General features: G+C 38.9%; 1 protein-coding gene across 1 annotated transcript in view; it reads right to left on the bottom strand.

Annotated features, from left to right (window-relative positions):
- The window catches only part of LOC148522944 (membrane-spanning 4-domains subfamily A member 6B-like), a 64,335-nt gene extending 50,207 nt beyond the window's left edge, over positions 1 to 14,128 (bottom strand). Inside the window, exon 1 of the mRNA XM_088473585.1 lies at positions 14,049 to 14,128. The gene's annotated coding sequence lies outside the window, so the exon portion shown is untranslated. The remainder of the gene's footprint in view (positions 1 to 14,048) is intronic.
- Positions 14,129 to 17,087: the final 2,959 nt, after the last annotated feature.

The following is a 17,087-nucleotide window of genomic DNA, read 5'->3' as shown; positions in this document are numbered from 1 at the left end:
TAATTACTGCCTGTCTATGTGCAGTAACAGGTGCACACTAATTGATTCTCCTGTCTGTGCACAGCCCAGCTGCACATTAGTTTGTCATTAGGGAGGCTTGCTCTGGTTGGGCCCTGTTTCTGTTAAATTCCAGCCAGCCCTTCACTCCATGCCAGTTATAGCATTTATTATTATTATTATCCTTTATTTATATGGCGCCACAAGTGTTCCGCAGTGCCTTACATAGTACATAGAACTAATAGGTGAACAAGAAACAAGTAACTTACAGTACATTAAAGTGCAGGACAAGGACACAATTTATATACATTGCTGAAATAGTGATTAAAGCACTCACAATAAGCTGCCGGGAGTTGGCAGTCCCGTGTTAGGTGCCCTAATGGGGAGTAGAGAGTAGAAGAAAATGTAAAGAGAAGCACATGAGGGAAGAGGTCCCTGCTTATAAGAGCTTACATTCTTTTAAGATGTCTCCAGTGGTATCAAGTCCTCTGTTGATCTGTTGAAGTTTCCAAGTCCAGTCCTGTTGTGTTTTCCCACTACCGTTTGATCCATCCAGGTGGCCCAGTCTACATATCATCTGTTGTTGCACTTGTGTCATCTTGGTGACACTGCATGTATTCCAGCTTCTAGGGTATGCTACCTAGTGTACCAGTGCCAGTGGCAACTCGGCGACATAGACCGCACTTCAGCGTCCGAAGTGCGCAAATCCCAGTTTTCAGAGTACGCTATTTAGTATACCAGCACCAGTGTCAACCTGGCAACATAGGCCACACTTCAGCGTCCAAAGTGCCCAAATTCCAGCATCCAGGGTATGCTATTTAGTGTACAAGATCCAGTGTCAACCTGGCGACATAGGCCGCACCTTAGCTTCTAGAGTGCGCAACCCGGCGCACCATCACCGGTGTCAACCCAGCAACATTGGCAACTCCTTCTCGCCTTTGGGCACTTCACGTCAGAGACTTCTCAGTCCTCAAGGCTGCCTCCACGGCCCAAAGGCTGCATCACATCTTCGGCCATCAGGCCACAACTAACTACAGCATTCCAGCCCTCAAGGCTGCTTCCACAGCCCAAAGGCTGCATCACATCTTCGGCCATCAGGCCACAACTAACCACAGCATTCCAGCCCTCAAGGCTGCTTCCACAGCCCAAAGGCTGCATCACATATTCGGCCATCAGGCCACAACTAACCACAGCATTCCAGCCCTCAAGGCTGCTTCCACAGCCCAAAGGCTGCATCACATATTCGGCCATCAGGCCACAACTAACCACAGCATTCCAGCCCTCAAGGCTGCCTCCACAGCCCAAAGGCTGCATCACATCCTCGGCCATCAGGCAGCAACTACTCAAATCAATCCAGCCCTCAAGGCTGCTGCATGGCCGCATTCAGCCAAGATATACCAGTCCTCAAGGCTGTTGCAAGACTATTCCCTACTATCATTGCCCAAACCTTAACATAAATACAATGATGTGATGTGCATTACTCTCTGGATTAAATGCAGTGTAAATTTCTCCCTTTAATATATACTGTATTGCATAACTATCATTATTTGATTTACATTACTACCTGTATAAACCCATTAATAAAATACTAGTGTATAATTTTAATTGCTCCTTTTATTAAATAGATTATAGATACAAGTATATTGCTCACTTTATTAAACACACTATTAATACCAGGGTACGGTATGATGTGCATTACTCCCTGCACTAATCACGTTATAAATACCAGGTTATAATATGCTTTACTCCCCATCTTAAAAACACATTTTAAATACCAGGATATAATGTGCATTACTCCCTGTACTAAACAAATTATAAATACCAGGGTATGATTTATATTGATGTATATGATTTTTATTGCTTGTATTTATTTATTATTTTATTATTTATTAACAGTTTCTTATATAGCGCAGCATATTCCACTGCGCTTTACAATTGTTAACATTAATAGAACAAAACTGGGTAATAACAGACAGATATATAGGTAGGAAGGCCCTGCTCACAAGCTTACAATCTATAGGGTATTAAGCACATCGGTATACATAGCAAATCTTCTGCAAATATGTACTGTGCATGCTCATGTACTGTGCTTGTCAGAAGGTGTATTTTGCTTCTACTATAGGTCAGGTGCAAGTGCACACCGATGTTGAGGACTAGAAGTATAAACTCCCTAATGGCAGAAGAAAGTTTAACTAGGTCAGCCCTGTAACAAACTCAACCATGAAACAATAAAAACACGACAGAAATGTTGGCATTTAAAATATTTGCATTTATACTAATATTATAGAGAGGATAGAAAAGAGATGGTGATAGGAAAGAGGGGCGCAAAGATCAGAATCAGACTACATGCAGAGGCCTAAAATTTACCCAAGAAAGGGCAGTTTCCTGACCTTGGAGCATAGTTCACTGGATCAACAATTCCTTCATATCATGCTAAACAACCAAGACCCATCCAGCTAAATGGTGTCGCTGACCTCCAGATAGGGTAAATCAGTTAAGTACTACTGGGGAGGAGAGGCCTCAACAGGCCAGACATTCTTCCCCCTTAGCTACATCTGATTGGTTTAGCAGAAAATAGTCACTGCTAATGCAAAGAAAGCCTGGCCCATTCAAAAGGTCCAGTCCTGCCTCAGGGTTTGAACTCATTTAGTCCTATGGGGACTGATGTTATCCTACAAGATGCACATGCTACTATGAAGCGTTGGAATTTTGCTTCTACTGGGGAAAACATTGAAAGAAGTATAGATGCAATATTCTGAGAGGTGGTATCCATGGAATACCCTAAGATTTTTAACACAGTTGGCACAAATGTCAAAGGTACAGCTGAGAACACAAAGTGTGGGATTTTGATAGCATGCCACAAGATATACATACAGTATGTGGTGGCACTGTTTGTACAGTGTGTAGCATGCAATAAGGTGCCCGGAGGTGTTGGCACTAGTTGAGCAGTGTGTGTAGCATACAACAAGGTACAGAGATGTGTTGGCACTGTTTGTACAGCACATAGTAAGCATAAAGTACAAGGAAGTGTTGGAACTGTTCAAACAGTGCATAGCATGCAATTGGGTATACGGAGGTGTTGGCACCATTTGGACAGATTATAGCAGGCACTGAGATACACGTATAGGCTGTCACTGTGGGAACAGCATGTAGCATGTAATGAGATACACTGAGTAAATTGTAATCAGAGTAAACTGCAATAACCCTGAAGCTCAAAACAAACTGTTAAATGTATCAGAATACACACACATACACAGATAATAAATGCAAATAGGTGGAATGTGCAAAACCAAATACCCTCGCGCAGAGCCTAAAGGTGCCCACCCACTTGCAGAGCTGAAAACGACTGTACGATTGCAACATTGTAATTGTGCAGTCGTTTGTCAGTCTGTGATGTGTCGGCACTGAACAAGCAGACTTTCAGTGCGGGGTCATCAATCATCTGCAAACATGCTGGACCTGACATTATTGTCTGGTTGACCAGCATGTTTGCATGATGATAGATGTCTAAACAACCAGTGGGCACACGCATCACTGATCGTTTTTGTGATATTTGAGATTATTGATATTATTGTCATGTGTTAGAAAAATGCAACACTGTGCTGTGCTACAATGCAACATTAGTGATCTATTATAATCCTTGTAATATTGTGCTACACTATACCAGGGGTACTAGTACCCCCAATTGTGGGGTGAAACATCCAGCTGATAATTATACCCATAGGGAAAGCAGGAATCTCTAGTCTCGTACATCGCAGTTGGACACCGAAAACGAACTGAAAAAGTGAATCCTTGTGTCAGAAGCTTATGTGGACTACAGTTTGTTATCAATTTTAAAGTTTTGTAAACTGTAATATGTGAGAAATTTATATACAATAATTATCTATTATTGTGTTGTATTTTTTAACATTTTATTTCTAGTAAATGAATTGGCTTCTATAAGTCAGCACCTTCTGTTTTATCCAATAGCAGTTACAGTATATTCATTACAAAAGTATTGTGTTGTGGGTGTTGTGAATAAAAATAATGGTAATGGACTGCTAGTAGCTATCTACTGTAGGTGGAAAATGGATGAGAACAACTACAATAAGCTGTTGAAACTGATAATGACAAATATACGTGGGTTCAACTTTAACAGCCTCATTTCCCATGAAGTGTGATATGTTCACTGGCACTCAGTTGCCCTGTAGTAGGAGCTTATACCATTTCTTATATTGGTATAAAAGGTAAATTGGAGACTAAGTAATAACAGTAAAACTATAGTGAAACATGTAGCAAGACAAGAACAACATATACAGAGTACTGTACAGACATTATTAGACTGTACTTACCTTGAGTATCCGTGCACAATACCAGCGTGTTGTTAATTCCAATAATCAGCCGGTAGATTCTATTGTATATACGTATGTTATATACTTGTTCACTATTGCATGCTATGAGTTTTAATTCATTGATGTTTATACTCTCCTTGTTCTTATTATTTTTATGCGACTACAAGTAAAATACTATTTAGTTTGACTCTGGACTAGTTATATTAATTTATTTAAGCTGTTCATTTTCCTACTAATAAGACAGACCTACAACACACATAAGATAAGCACAGCACTTTAGGTTGGTCCCCTATACGTGCAGCTGCTATCTAAAGTACAATACACACCCAATGTGATCCACAGTGTGCAAATTATTATACTTTTGAGATTTTATCCCTGCACATGTATATCAGATAAGGATAATAAAACATTAAAAATTAGAGCATCTCCTTATGAACAATGTTGCAATCAAAGGTTATGAAATTACCCTATTTATTCATCTTTCCTAAAGGGTATTTAACCTGACTGGAATGGTATTTTGTAATGGTATGGTATTTTGAATAAGATCTAAGGTTGTAATATTTCATAGATTCAAGGAATTGGGGAATGGATTAACTTGTCATAATTTACATATTATTAACAAGAGTGACTAGGTCAAGACTTTTCCAACCCCCCATAATAAAGCTCAGTCCTTCTCTTATCAGGCAGCAACCTGATGACTCAAATGAGAGCTTAAGGAAACAGAATAGAGAATTTGTAGAGGTCAATTAAAGTTGAATTTGACTCTTTAGATTTCACTTGTACAATTACTTAATTCTGGATATTCACCTCGCGATACTAACAATAATGACACCCACAACGCACCATGCTTCCAGGGTCTGTGTTCCCTCATTGAATTATTGCACACCACGATACATCTCTCAGTGGCATTACCTTCCCAAACCTAGTGTCATTAACCTCTCTCCCCTCATGTAGAGTATAATGGACAGTTGGCCTGATTCAGACCCAATTGTACAATGTAGTGATAAGAGAGAAGAGTGATCAATAAATGGAACAAAAGATGGCAAGGGGAATATCATTGAGAATATGCTAGATGAAAGAGGATTTAAAAGCAGAGGCAGGAGGTTAGGAGAGGGTGAAGGAGAGGAGGAGGTATTTGCAATGTGGGAAAGGAGAGTTAGAGAAGTACTGTAAAAAATGATGCAGGAGTGAGACAAGACAATGTCAAAGGGTGGCAGAGGCTGTAGGTAAGGGAAGATGACCATTTTGACAGGTCAAAGGAGGACACGAGAGGTAACAGTTTGGGACTCAGCAGTGTCTCAATGGTATTCAAAATGGATGTTAAAGTCTCTAAGGATGAAGGGTGGGAAGGTGAGAGGAAGGAAATGGGTAGCCAGGCCACGAAAGTACCACCATAAGTATCTGAAAAGCTTTCAGAGCTACACTGCCATACAGGCAGAAGAGGTTTAGTTGATAAGAAAGGAGTGTTCTGGATAAGGAAGACAGAGAGCTTGCAACAATAGAAACATAAATTTGATTACAAAAGATTACCAATTGCAATTATGCACAGTGACATTTGCAGCAAGCACTGGACATTCATATGTCCCAATGTTACACATTTATTTGGGTAATCCTATCCAGTTGCTCCTTTTCTGAACATTTTGGAAAACCTGGAGTATGGAGGTGGCCATCTGAAGGACATTTTTGCCAACTACCATTGTGTCACCATTTTCAGAAAACTAATTCCAACAGACCCAATTCATGTTACAAACAGTAAAAATAAAAAAACCATAGAAACTAATATGAACATATAAATAATGATAATAAAAGAATACAGGTTGTAAAGGAAACAAATGGTTAAAGGGAAACTATACACTCCAAGGAAACATCTATTAACCCATGAATATTCCCATATTTCCATTTATACTGAAAACACTTTCCCCACAAGATCCCATTGAACTTAATGGATATTAGAATGAAGGTTATTATTGTTATTTTATATTATTTATTACATTGTGGATAAAAATTCCCTATGTACTACTCCAAGGGGTATATTTACTAAAGTGCGGGCTTTTAGAAGTGGATGTGTTGCCCATAGCAACCAATCAGATTCTAGCTATTATCTTCTAGAAAGTGCTAGGTAAATGATAAGTATAATCTGATTGTTTGCTATGGGCCACATCTGCACTTTTAAAAACCCGCACTTCTGTAAATATACCTCCAAGTGTGAGTTAGGTGTTTATAAAATGTCAAACAAGATATTGGGGTATTTTTATTTAAATTAAATCCATTAAAGTCAGTGTGTATTTCTATTATGTTTGCTTGGTTTGTGGAACAACTTGCTCTTAATATTCCTAGGGAAACACTGGCAGCCATGTCCATACTGGTTGTCAGGGGCTTACTGTAACTTGTAGTTCTACAAACGTAATGCTAATAACTATATGCCCCATGGCACTATCCACCAATGATAGAGAACTGTGCTCCATGCTGACCAGGTTGGGGCATGCATCACATTAGGACAGGGGTACCCCTTACTGTATATCTCCATTTTTGTTGTGACCAGGCCAAAAATAGATCAGAATGTCATGGTTTATGTTTCAAAACTCATCAACTTGATAAATTATCAGATTTGACCTACAGTACAGTAGGAGAGGTCATCACCTATAGGAACCCCTGGTCCCATGGAATGCTATGAATTAGCCAGTTCTTCGTTGTCTGCACAACTTAAACTGGTCCCATGGAATGCTATGAATTAGCCAGTTCTTCGTTGTCTGCACAACTTAAACTGGTCCCATGGAATGCTATGAATTAGCCAGTTCTTCGTTGTCTGGACAACTTAAACTTAAACTCAAAGTAGTGACCGATTATCAAGCATTGTTTCACTAAAATGAGAGATTAGGCACAAGAGTGAATAGCAGATGATGATCATACTACTGTTCATAGGCAACCATCAGACACAGTTCAGCAGTAGAGAACAGTAATGACAGAGCCAAAGTAAAATGCAATTTACAGGAAAATTAACACCACTCTAAGGAACTGAAGGTGGGATGTACTAAATGAAAAATGCGATAAAAAGTCGTTTTCAGGGTTTTACTGCATTTTCCATATGTACTATTGGCCGCCGGGGCTCCGATGTTGAGGGTAACGCCAGCTTTTGCTGAATTTACCCTATAGAAGTCTATGGGCTTCTACCGCATTGTGCTTGTATGAGGGATCTGATCAGATTCCTTCCAGCATGCCCCGTGATTGCCGTGTCCACCTGCGCATGCGCAGGTGGACTCCCTGTCATAAACCCAGAAATCCAGGGAGCAGCGCTGATCGCAAAGGGCAGCTCTTATTGGAAGAGCTGTCCTTTGCGGTACTGATCGTATATGTTAGTAGTACATACTGTATGCGATCAGTAGAGAATGAGATGCGATGTCTGGCAGGATGTACAGCACAATGTTAGTACACCCTGCCCTAATTCAGAGATGTACATCTACAATATTTGTGCAGGTGCGGTAAGCTGCTGGTGTTTAGGTGAGGCGACAGGGAGCGTTACAGAAAATGTGAGAGTGTCAGCCCCATTATCTGGGCGTTCCAAAGTGAGTTGCTGCATCCTTGGCCACAGCTGCTCTGGCCTCTGCTACGTGATTTCACTGAATACCCTGAGTAACCTGAGTGTTACTCATATGTCTGATGTTCACGCTGTTGATTTGATGCTGCGTCTTCAGATGCTGCAGTGGATCCCAGAAGCCGGCAAAGGACATCTTTGTACATAAGACTTGTGGCTTTTGCATCATTTCACACAGCCGCTGGGTAATTTCTCAAATCAGCCTCTAAATTACCAGGTAACGATTGATGTACCAAAGGCAACCAACAGGCACAGTACAGAGATAGAGAGCAGCACTGTCTGAACTACTGTACAGCAAATGTAAGAAGCGCTAACGTGAGATGATACAGTACAAGAAGCAAAATTAAATTCAGGAAATATAATAAAAGTTTAGTCAATGTGAAATATATCAGCAGAATCTGGGTCACAAGAAAGGTTTGGTTCAGTTGGCATTCTATAGTAGAATCGGGGTCATAAGCGGAATTCAGTCCAAATGGCGCCCTTAGCAGGCTTAGGTTACAAAACAGTGTTCAGGGTAAAACTAGGTACACACTATACAATTATCGGGCATTATTGGGCCGATATGTCAATAATGCCTGAAAATTGGATAGTGTGTATGCAGGCACGTTGGATACTGCAATGTTCATATCGGAGTAACAAGATATTAGGGTATATGTATCAAGCCTTGGAGAGAGATAAAGTGGAGAGATATAAAGTACCAACCAATCAACTCCTAACTGTCATGTTACATGCTGTGTTTGAATACTGACAGGAGCTGATTGGTTGGTACTTTATCTCTCTCCACTTTATCTCTCTGCAAAGCTTGCTACATCTCCCCCAGTGGCCTCAGGGCACAGTATGATCCCAGTACCGAGATGATAGTATAAAGACATTTCACTGCAAGTGCCCAGGATGCACGGCAATACAAAATAAACATTGGAAGTTATAATAAAGGAAATAGACAGCCTGCAGTGCCCCAGGTACCGCACAGTCATCTGCTGTTCAAACAAGTCTATGAATTTTGTTGCAGTTTGGTGACAATTATAACCAAGACACTTGCTTGGTCCTGCCAAAATGAACACCAAAATATGAGCATGATGCTGAAAACATTTACTCTACAATAGCATGCAAATATTTGTTCATAAGGTACAAAAATGTAAATTAAACAGGTTCCCATTTCTGGTTCAAGTTTAAAAATAAGGCACTGATGAGTTTTGTTGCACATTCATCATCGCTGTAATGTTATTGACAATACACAGTATAGTTTGATCTGGCTGTTTACAGTTACCAAATGACCAATTTGGTTATCAATTTCACCCTGCATTTGTTTGACCAAGTTGCAATCTTCAAGTGTTTTGGGCACTTGATCAAAGCGATACGTAAGATTGTAATACTTTGTACTTCAGTATGGAAACATTCTCAGTAATGTGAACTATCTTATATAGTTTGGTTATCCACCATGCCCAAACAAAAACAACTGATTTTTATGTGGTGTACCTTTAGATCACATACACAGGTGGAGAATAATTCAGATGTCTAATGACACAATCTGATACATAATCACACAACAAAATGATCTACTAGAATAGCAATCAGCATAGATTTTACAGAAACCTATAGTACAGGGTAGTAAACAATCAAATCATTTCAAGTAAATAGACACCTAACAAACTACCAAACAATCCATACATTATAAATCAGAGTACTGTTCATTTTCATTACTCCAATGTTTTCTTTTATTTTCGATAAACCAGAGTGATAGCATATAATCATATCATACCGTACCTTTGCAGTGTCTTTCTAGTTACTTAGGCTAAAGTTCTACCTTACACAAAGTATTTATTTCTAATTGTAACCAGCTAACAACCTTCTCAGGTTTCATTTATTACCTTGGAAGAATTAAACCAGATGAGTTCCTTGTCTGATACCATGAAAACAGTATGGGTGTTAGAAAATACATGACCTTTGGAAAGTATGTCTGTCAAATCAAAGAGTTATGTTATAAATTATGGGTCTGAGGCAAACTTGCTTGCAAAATGGTCATACTGTAGTATACTGTACATAAAGAATTGCAGATAAAAAAAACATAGTACCACGGATCTACTGTACCTTGTATCAATGTAGGTTATTGAACTACAGTATTTCTGAGAGTCCACACAGGGTTGCAGTACTACTAACCAATACAAAAGCAGCATTTCCACACTCTGACCAATCAGAGTGAAGCTGCCCGGAATTGATTAGAATGAAAGACAGCAAGTTTTCATTTTGGGGAATGTGATCTTTTTGGGAGTTTTATTTTTATTTTTTTTTAGAGATGTGCACCCTCTTGTGTTTTGGTTTTGGATCTGTGTTTTTAAAAAGAAATAAAATGTAAAAAAAACCAGCTAAAATTATGTAATTTTGATCTTTTTACCTGCAATCCAAAACCCGAATTTGGCTTTAAAATCCGAGTTACGAATCGCGGGAAGATCCGAACCAGGACTCGTTTCGACTTGGTACCCCACAGTGATTCTGGGCTCGGACTTCAACTTTAAACCCCCTAAATTCGGTTGTTCTCGGTAATCTGGGAACCAAGGGCGCAATTCAGACCCGCTCGCTAGGATGCGTTCACATGCAGCCAGCCAATGTTTGCTATCTGCGCATGCATACGCATCGCAGTGCGCATGCTCGAACCAGTCCGAGCGATCGGGAAGCGTTCGGTTCGCTGCGCATAGACTGTCCAGCTGAGTGAGTGACAGGAGAAGCCGTTTCTGGGTGGGTGACCTGAGGTTGGTCTTTGAAAACTGAGGAGTTCAGGTGCGAACGCAGGCTTGCCTGAGCGTCTCAACGCCATTTCAGAGGCATGCATAATTAAGATGCCGTGTCATAGTACACATCACCTGACTGGATTTTACACTGAAGTGCTCGCAGTGCTTGTGGTAGGGTATGGTCAACCACAAGCGCTGCGTTCGCTTCCGATGGTACCGATTATTGCATACACTTCCTGGAGATGATGTGTCTTAAGACAGGCTGGTGGGCGTCTAAATACACACCGCGATCGCATGCTAAGACATAGTGGGCATGCTCATGCCTTGCCGTGCGATCGCCTGTCTTGCTGTTAGTTAGCCGAATTTGCATACACATCTAACTAGGGTACGCATCTAGCGAGCAGGTCTGAATCAGGCCCCAAACCCACACAACTCTAAATGTTATGTTTTTTCAAATTAACTTACAAGCTGAAAGAAAGCTAAGGATCATCTCAATAAGGGATTTAGGTGAGAAACAAAGTGACAAATTAAGGTGTTTGAGGTGTTTTCATTTTTTAAATGTGATCATCATTATTTGTAGAGAATTGATGGAATTATGTAGCACATGCAGGTGATTGTGATGTAGATGTACATATTTTGACCACATCTACAGTTACACGTGAACTGGGTTGTAAGCTGGCATTCTCTTGTGGGCAAAGTTCATTCTGGGAATGTAGATAACACTGTGGGCAATGCAAAGCTGGACATGAGCGGAAATATGCCTGTTACCAGGTTTATCATTTGCACCTAGTACTGTAAAGCGTAGGTGCACTGATGATGATAACTAGTAGGAAAAGTAGTATATATATGGGTGCATGGCAAGGTGTGTACAACTTTGTGTATGGGCAAATATATTCATTTATTTCTGTGTATCCAATAAAGGAGCATATACAGCTGATTTCTGTCAAACTCTTGCTTCCACATTGGAGCTTTTAAATTCCCTATCATATAGATACATAAATGCATGTAAGCTGTTAGGTCACTGGGGCTTTGTTGACCCAGATAAGGGACTCTAGGGTTGTCTGACCCAGATAAGGGACTCTAGGGTTGTCTGACCCAGATAAGGGACTCTAGGGTTGTCTGACCCAGATAAGGGACTCTAGGGTTGTCTGACCCAGATAAGGGACTCTAGGGTTGTCTGACCCAGATAAGGGACTCTAGGGTTGTCTGATCCAGATAAGGGACTCTAGGGTTGTCTGACCCAGATAAGGGACTCTAGGGTTGTCTGACCCAGATAAGGGACTCTAGGGTTGTCTGACCCAGATAAGGGACTCTAGGGTTGTCTGACCCAGATAAGGGACCCTAGGGTTGTCTGACCCAGATAAGGGACTCTAGGGTTGTCTGACCCAGATAAGGGACTCTAGGGTTGTCTGACCCAGATAAGGGACTCTAGGGTTGTCTGACCCAGATAAGGGACTCTAGGGTTGTCTGACCCAGATAAGGGACTCTAGGGTTGTCTGACCCAGATAAGGGACTCTAGGGTTGTCTGACCCAGATAAGGGACTCTAGGGTTGTCTGACCCAGATAAGGGACTCTAGGGTTCTCTGACCCAGATAAGGGACTCTAGGGTTGTCTGACCCAGATAAGGGACTCTAGGGTTGTCTGACCCAGATAAGGGACTCTAGGGTTGTCTGACCTAGATAAGGGACTCTAGGGTTGTCTGACCCAGATAAGGGACTCTAGGGTTGTCTGACCCAGATAAGGGACTCTAGGGTTGTCTGATCCAGATAAGGGACTCTAGGGTTGTCTGACCCAGATAAGGGACTCTAGGGTTGTCTGACCCAGATAAGGGACTCTAGGGTTGTCTGACCCAGATAAGGGACTCTAGGGTTGTCTGACCCAGATAAGGGACTCTAGGGTTGTCTGACCCAGATAAGGGACTCTAGGGTTGTCTGACCCAGATAAGGGACTCTAGGGTTGTCTGACCCAGATAAGGGACTCTAGGGTTGTCTGACCCAGATAAGGGACTCTAGGGTTGTCTGACCCAGATAAGGGACTCTAGGGTTGTCTGACCCAGATAAGGGACTCTAGGGTTGTCTGACCCAGATAAGGGACTCTAGGGTTGTCTGACCCAGATAAGGGACTCTAGGGTTGTCTGACCCAGATAAGGGACTCTAGGGTTGTCTGACCCAGATAAGGGACTCTAGGGTTGTCTGACCCAGATAAGGGACTCTAGGGTTGTCTGACCCAGATAAGGGACTCTAGGGTTGTCTGACCCAGATAAGGGACTCTAGGGTTGTCTGACCCAGATAAGGGACTCTAGGGTTGTCTGACCCAGATAAGGGACTCTAAGGTTGTCTGACCCAGATAAGGGACTCTAGGGTTGTCTGACCCAGATAAGGGACTCTAGGGTTGTCTGACCCAGATAAGGGACTCTAGGGTTGTCTGACCCAGATAAGGGACTCTAGGGTTGTCTGACCCAGATAAGGGACTCTAGGGTTGTCTCCAGGTTGAGGTGATAGTATGAAGTTAGGTGGGTTGATGAAGCTCTTTCTCATGCAGTTAGGAGATATGAGAAGCAGAATATGGTGCAGGCTGGAAAGTTGCCTTGTAGCCTGGAGTGCACAGAACTGAAACAGGAATGCCTGATACACGTGTACATATTATAGACAGTATCAGGCTGGTAAATACAACAGGCACTGAAACACCAGAAGGCAGGTACTGTAAATATCAGATATACAAAGAAAAGTAAGTAGCTTTAATGGGTGCACTGGGACCCACGTTGGTAATTTAAAATGTAATATTTTTAATAGGTATGCATTAAAATCTCACTATATTAAATTTACTAAGATGGTGAAATATAAAAAGATAGAATTGTGCAAAAGAGATGAAAATTAATGTGTACAATAAAATATTAAACAAAACCGTTGTCAATTTGTCATTATTTCAATATGATCAGTGTTTAGTAGCACAGTAATTCTTAACTTATTTTAGTTTATTCTGTTATTTATGTTCCAAATAATTATTTCTTAAGGTTAAATGCCTTCATCTGCTCCTAGAAGGAAGTAGCAAATTGTATCAAACAATGCAGTGACTAATATTGTGTATAGTCAGTTTTCCAAACTGATACAATGTCTTCTCTTCCTATACTTAACTGTCTTATCCTTATGTATTGCCATGCAATGCTTATAGTGAATATTTGTTAGCTATGCAGTAAACACAAATATATGTTGTAGTTCTGAGTATCTTAGTTGTAAGGTTAAATCCCACACAGCAGGTATGTGTTAGTATATAATTGGTCAACACACCTAGTATTAATGGGTCTCCACTACATGTGATATATAATAGTAGTAGTTCCCATTATATCATGTGTGTGTTAATCACATACCATGAAAAAAAATAATTATAGGTAAAAATGTTAACCTTTGCAGCTCTGGGTTTTCATGTATACAATAGTGAAGCTGAACCTTTAAGGAATTGCAATCATTCCCAGTACTGCATATAGTACATGTATCATTTTATACATCAGTAGCTGGAGCATAGGCCTCATATATTTAGCATAGTTTTCACTAATTGTAGGCACTTGCAATTAGTCTCAGCACTATGTATAGTGCATATATCATTTTACTTTAACATCAATGGCTGGGATTTATATCCATTTAGCAACATATTTAACATAGAATTTTGGTTACATGACATTGCCAATCAGTTACTACAGCCATTTCACCAGTCAGGCTTTCTCAAGGCATCACCTGTCATGTCATTTCCTTTTCCTTAAATCCCCTTCCCTAAGTTCTGATTGGTTGTCAGCAAATCAATCATGTTTGACATTATTAGAAAAGTAGTATAGTCTTAATAGTAATCCACCAACATCCACTTCTTAAAACATAAATATGAACAATTTACTTCATTATATTAAGTATAATGTAAAAACACATCCTCTGATGTTTTTATTTGTGATTTCTCAGACAGATATCCTATATAAAATTTGATTTTGAGTTTATCCATTATAAACATATAAATTATTCCTTTATGTCAGATCTTCTATATCTTTCCATTTGATGTCCAATTTAATCAGACATTATTTTTATATTTATACATATCTCTCATAGGGGTGATGATATTTCTATCATGATGAAAAGAAGTATGTCACTGTCCCTATGTATATGAGACACATATACCAATATATATCCAAGGTATATCACAATCCATCTCCATCCATCTAGCATTATCATGGTACATTTTATAACAATGTTCAACATTCATTGTATTTGACTTTTAGATCACTTCATTTCAGTATTATTATCTTTTAGGTAGTGATAACATTATTAGAATGGTGGTATAGTCTTAATAGCAATCCACTAACATCTACTTCCTAAAACATAAATATAGTAAATTAACTTCATAATATTGGAAGTAACATTAAACACATCCTTTGATGTATTTATTTGTTGTTTAACGGCCCGATGTCCTTTATAAAATATTTTTTTAAGTTATCCATTATATCTATATGAATTAACCAGATCTTCTATATCTTTTCCATTTGATGTCTAATATAATATCCAATCATGTATCTTTTATTAATTAATATCACAGGGAGTGGTGATATATCTTATGAGAAAAAGTAATGGCATATGTGACATACATTTCACATATGTATAAGGTGTATCACAATCCATCTTCATCCATCTATTGTTACCAATAATCATAGTAGATTTAGTAACAGTGATTTAGATTTATTATAATCGAATTTTAGATCGCTTCATTTCAGTATTATTACCATTTCAGGTGATGAAATGTTTTAGGAAGTAGATGTTAGTGGATTACTATTAAGACTATACCACCATTCTAATAATGTGATCACTACCTAAAAGATAATAATACTGAAATGAAGTGATCTAAAAGTCAAATACAATGAATGTTGAACATTGTTATAAAATGTACCATGATAATGCTAGATGGATGGAGATGGATTGTGATATACCTTGGATATATATTGGTGTATGTGTCTCATATGTCACTGTCCCTATGTATACTTCTTTTCATCATGATAGAATATCATCACCCCTATGAGAGATATGTATAAATATAAAAATAATGTCTGATTAAATTGGACATCAAATGGAAAGATATAGAAGATCTGACATAAAGGAATAATTTATATGTTTATAATGGATAAACTCAAAATCAAATTTTATATAGGATATCTGTCTGAGAAATAACAAATAAAAACATCAGAGTATGTGTTTTAACATTATACTTAATATAATGAAGTAAATTGTTCATATTTATGTTTTAAGAAGTGGATGTTGGTGGATTACTATTAAGACTATACTACTTTTCTAATAATGCCAAACATGATTGATTTGCTGACAACCAATCAGAACTTAGGCAAGGGGATTTAAGGAAAAGGAAATGACATGACAGGTGATGCCTTGAGAAAGCCTGACTGGTAAAAAGGCTGTAGTAACTGATTGTCAATGTCATGTAACTTAAATTCTATGTTAAATATGTTGCTAAATGGATATAAATCCCAGCCATTGATGTCAAAGTAAAATGATATATGCACTATACATAGTGCTGAGACTAATTGTGATTGCCTACAATTAGTGAAAGCTATGCTAAATATATGAGGCCTATGCTCCAGCTACTGATGTAGAAAATAATACATGTACTATACGCAGTGCTGGGAATGATTGCAATTGCCTAAAGGTTCAGCTACATTATTGTATACATGAATACCCAGAGCTGCAAAGGTTAACATTTTTACCTATACAATCTTTTTTTTTATGGTATGTGATTCACACACATGATATGGGAACTACTACTATTATATATCACATGTAGTGGAGACCCATTAATACTAGGTGTGTTGAACAATTATAAACTAACACATACCTGTTGTGTGGGATTTAACCTTACAGCTAAGACTCAGAGCTACAACATATATTTGTGTATACTGCATAGCTAACAAATATTCACTATAAGCATTGCATGGCAATACATAAGGATAAGACATCTAAGTATAGGAAGAGAATACATTGTATCAGTTTGGAAAACTGACTATACACAATATTAGTCACTGTATTGTTTGATACAATTTGCTACTTCCTTCTAAGAGCAGATGAAGGCATTTAACCTTAAGAAATAATTATTTGCAACATAAATAACAGAATAAATTATAATAAGTAATGAACCACTGTGCTACTAAACACTGATCATATTGAAACAATGACAATTTGATAACGGATTTGTTTTGCATATTTTATTGTACACATTAATTTTCATGTCTTTTGCACAGTTCTATCTTTTTATATTTCACCACCTTGGTAAATTTAATATAGTGAGATTTTAATGCATACCTATTAAAAATATTACATTTTAAATTACCAACGTGGGTCCCAGTGCACCCATTAAAGCTACTTACTTTTCTTCTTTGTATATGTGATTTCTATAATGTTT

Source organism: Taudactylus pleione, unplaced genomic scaffold (genome assembly GCF_031769625.1).
Source record: "Taudactylus pleione unplaced genomic scaffold, aTauple2 ptg000136l, whole genome shotgun sequence".
Taxonomy (NCBI): domain Eukaryota; kingdom Metazoa; phylum Chordata; class Amphibia; order Anura; family Myobatrachidae; genus Taudactylus; species Taudactylus pleione.
The sequence above is the reverse complement of the archived record's forward strand: the minus strand, read 5'-3'. Positions and strand labels throughout refer to the sequence as shown.